The sequence below is a fragment of the Tenrec ecaudatus genome, chromosome 2 (genome assembly GCF_050624435.1).
Source record: "Tenrec ecaudatus isolate mTenEca1 chromosome 2, mTenEca1.hap1, whole genome shotgun sequence".
Lineage (NCBI taxonomy): Eukaryota > Metazoa > Chordata > Mammalia > Afrosoricida > Tenrecidae > Tenrec > Tenrec ecaudatus.
The window spans coordinates 244,387,981-244,392,718 of record NC_134531.1 but is presented as its reverse complement, the minus strand read 5'-3'; positions in this window follow the sequence as shown (position 1 = coordinate 244,392,718).

Sequence of the window (4,738 nt, the reverse complement as noted above, 5' to 3'; positions counted from 1 at the left end):
AACCTCTGGATGTCTTCTGATTCGTGTACTGTTTACACACACACACACACACATACACAATCACACTCATGTAGAATCTTTGGGGTGTGTTTGAATTTATGTCCTTTTTACACACACACACACACACACACATAAACACACCCTTGAAGAATCTCTGGAGTACTTCTGATTTCGTGTCCTTTTTAGGACACTGGCATACACACACACACACAGGCAGAACCTCTGGAGAATTTCTGACCTTTTTTCTTTTTAAAATCTCTCACCCGCACACACCTTTGAAGAATCTCTAGAGGGCTTATGACTTCTTGTCCTTTTTACACACTCACACATACACAACCCTAAAGAATCTCTGTATCGCTTGAATTCATGTCTTTATACACACACACACACACACACAAACACTCAAATTCATACCCTTACAGAATATCTAGAGGGCTTCTGACTTCGTGTACTTTTTACACATACACACTCACACTGATACCATTGAAGAATCTCTGGTGGGCTTCTCGTTCGTGTCATTTTTACATACACACCCACACACAAGAACACCCTTGGAGAATCTCTGGAGGGCTTCTAACGTCGTGTTCTTTTTACCTACACAGATACACACCTTTGCAGAATCTCTGGAGGTTTCTGACTTCTTGTCTTTTTTATACACACACAGACACACACACACACACACACGCAGACCTTTGCAGAATACCTAGAGGGCTTCTGACTTCCTTTCTTATTACACACATACACACACATATAGAGGCCCCCATGCACAATCTGTGGAAGGCTTCTGACGTCGTGTCTTTTTAACACACACACCACACACTCACACTCTGGCAGAATCTCTGGAGGGCGTCTTACGTAAAGTTCTTTTTACACACACACATCCTTGCATAATATATGCAGGGCTTCTGACTTCGTGTCCTTTTTACACACCCACACACACACTCACATTCAAACACATACCCTTGCAGAAGCTCTGGATGTCTTCTGATTCGTGTCCTTTTTCCACACACACACACACACACAATGACACCCATGTAGAATCTTTGGAGTGGGTTTGAATTCATGTCCTTTTTACACACGCACACACACATACACACACCCTTGCAGAATCTCTGGAGGACTTCTGATTTTGTGTCCTTTTTAGACACACAGGCATACACACACACACCCTGGCAGAACCTCTGGAGAACTTCTGAACTTTGTTCTTCATGAAATCTCTCTCCCGCACACACTGTTGAAGAATCTCTAGAGGGCTTATGACTTCTTGTCCTTTTTACACACTCACACATACACACCCCTAAAGAATCTCTGTATCACTTTAATTCGTGTCTTTACACACACTCACACAAAGACACACACACACACCCTTGCAGAATAATTAGAGGGCTTCTGATTTTGTTTTCTTTTTAAACACACACACACACACACACACACTCTCAATGTCATACCCTTTCAGAATCTCTAGAGGGCTTCTGACTTTGTGTCTTTTTTACACACACACACACACACACACAAACACTCACATTCACACACATACCCTTGCAGAACCTCTGGATGTCTTCTGATTCGTGTACTTATTCCACACACACACACACACACACACACATATACACAATCACACTCATGTAGAATCTTTGGGGTGGGTTTGAATTCATGTCTTTTTACACACGCACACACACATAACACACCCTTGCAGAATCTCTGGAGGACTTCTGATTTCGTGTCCTTTTTAGACACACAGGCATAAACACACACACCTGGCAGGACCTCTGGAGAACTTCTGAACTTTGTTCTTTTTAAAATCTCTCACCCGCAAACACTGTGGAAGAATCTCTAGAGGGCTTATGGCTTCTTGTCTTTTTTACACACTCACACATACACAACCCTAAAGAATCTCTGTATCGCTTGAATTCGTATCTTTACATACACACGCACGCACACCCCTGCAGAATACCTAGAGGGCTTCTGATTTTGTTTTCACTTTACACACACACACACACACACACACACACACACACTCTCTCAAATTCATACACTTTCAGAATCTCTAGAAGGCTTCTGATTTCGTGTCCTTTGTACACACACACACACACACGTACACGCACTCTCATTAACACACATACCATTGCATAAGCTCTGGATGTCTTCTGATTCATGTCCTTTTCCACACACACACACTCACACACATACACACCCATGTAGAATCTTAGGAGTGGGTTTGAATTCATGTCTTTTTACACACGCACACACACATACACACACCCTTGCAGAATCTCTGGAGGACTTCTGATTTCGTGTCCTTTTTAGCACACTGGCATACACACACACACACACCCTGGCAGAACGTCTGGAGAACTTCTGAACTTTGTTCTTTTTAAAATCTCTCACCAGCACAAACGATTGAAGAATCTTTAGAGGGCTTATGACTTCTTGTCCTTTTTACACACTCACACATACACACCCCTAAAGACTCTCTGTATCGCTTGAATTTTTGTCTTTACACACACACACACACACAAACACAAACACTCAAATTCATACCCTTACAGAATCTCTAGAGGGCTTCTGACTTCGTGTCCTTTTTACACACACACACACACACACACTTACATTCACACACATACCCTTGCAGAAGCTCTGGATGTCTTCTGATTCGTGTCTTTTTTCCGTACACACACACACACACACACAATCACACAGATGAGGAATCTTTGGAGTGGGTTTGAATTCATGTCCTTTTTACACACATACACACACCCTTGCAGAACCTCTTGAAGACTTCTGACGTCGTGTCCTTTTAACACACACTCACACACTTGCAGAATCCTGGAGGGCTTATGACGTAGTGTTCTTTTTACACACACACATCGTTGCATAATATCTGCAGTGCTTCTGATTTCGTGTCCTTTTTACACACACACACACATTCACATTCACACACATACCCTTGCAGAAGCTCTGGATGTCTTCTGATTCGTGTCCTTTTTCCACACACACACACAATCACACCCATGTAGAATCTTTGGAGTGGGTTTGAATTCATGTCCTTTTTACACACACATACACAAACCCTTGAAGAATCTCTGGAGGACGTCTGATTTCGTATCCTTTTTAGACACCCAGGCATACACACAAACACCCTGGCAGAACCTCTGGAGAACTTCTGAACTTTGTTATTTATTAAATCTCTCACCGCACACACCGTTGAAGAATCTCTAGAGGGCTTATGACTTCTTGTCCTTTTTACACACTCACACATACACACCCATAAAGAATCTCTGTATCGCTTGAATTCCTGTCTTTACACACGCACAAACACACGGACACACACACACACACACCCTTGCAGAATAATTAGAGGGCTTCTGATTTTGTTTTCTTTTTTCACACACACACACACACACACACACACACACTCAAAGTCATACCCTTTCAGAATCTCTAGAGGGCTTCTGACTTTGTGTCCTTTTTACACACACCCACACACACACACAAACACGCACATTCACACACATACCCTTGCAGAACCTCTGGATGTCTTCTGATTCGTGGACTTTTTCCACACACACACACACATATACACAATCACACTCATGTAGAATCTTTGGGGTGGGTTTGAATTCATGTCTTTTTACACACGCACACACACATAAACACACCTTTGCAGAATCTCTAGAGGACTTCTGATTTCGTGTCCTTTTTAGACACACAGGCATAAACACACACACCTGGCAGAACCTATGGAGAACTTCTGAACTTTGTTCTTTTTAAAATCTCTCACCCGCAAACACTGTGGAAGAATCTCTAGAGGGCTTATGGATTCTTGTCCTTTTTACACACTCACACATACGCAAACCTAAAGAATTTCTGTATCGCTTGAATTCGTATCTTTACATACACACGCACGCACACCACTGCAGAACACCTAGAGGGCTTCTGATTTTGATTTCTTGTTACACACACACACACACACACACTCTCTCTCTCTCTCTCTCTCAAAGTCATACACTTTCAGAATCTCTAGAAGGCTTCTGACTTCGTGTCCTTTTTACACACACACACACACACATACACGCAATCTCATTAACACACATACCCTTGCAGAAGCTCTGGATGTCTTCTGATTCGTGTCCTTTTCCACACACACACACTCACTCACATACACACCCATGTATAATCTTTGGAGTGGGTTTGAATTCATGTCTTTTTACACACGCACACGCACATAAACACACCCTTGCAGAATCTCTGGAGGACTTCTGATTTCGTGTCCTTTTTAGCCCACTGGCATACACACACACACACTCCCTGGCAGAACCTCTGGAGAACTTCTGACCTTTGTTCTTTTTAAAATCTCTCACCCGCACACACGATTGAAGAATCTTTAGAGGGCTTATGACTTCTTGTCCTTTTTACACACTCACACATACGCAAACCTAAAGAATTTCTGTATCGCTTGAATTCGTATCTTTACATACACACGCACGCACACCCCTGCAGAACACCTAGAGGGATTCTGATTTTGTTTTCTTGTTACACACACACACACACACACACACTCTCTCTCTCTCTCTCTCAAAGTCATACACTTTCAGAATCTCTAGAAGGCTTCTGACTTCGTGTCCTTTTTACACACACACACACACATACACGCAATCTCATTAACACACATACCCTTGCAGAAGCTCTGGATGTCTTCTGATTCGTGTCCTTTTCCACACACACACACTCACTCACA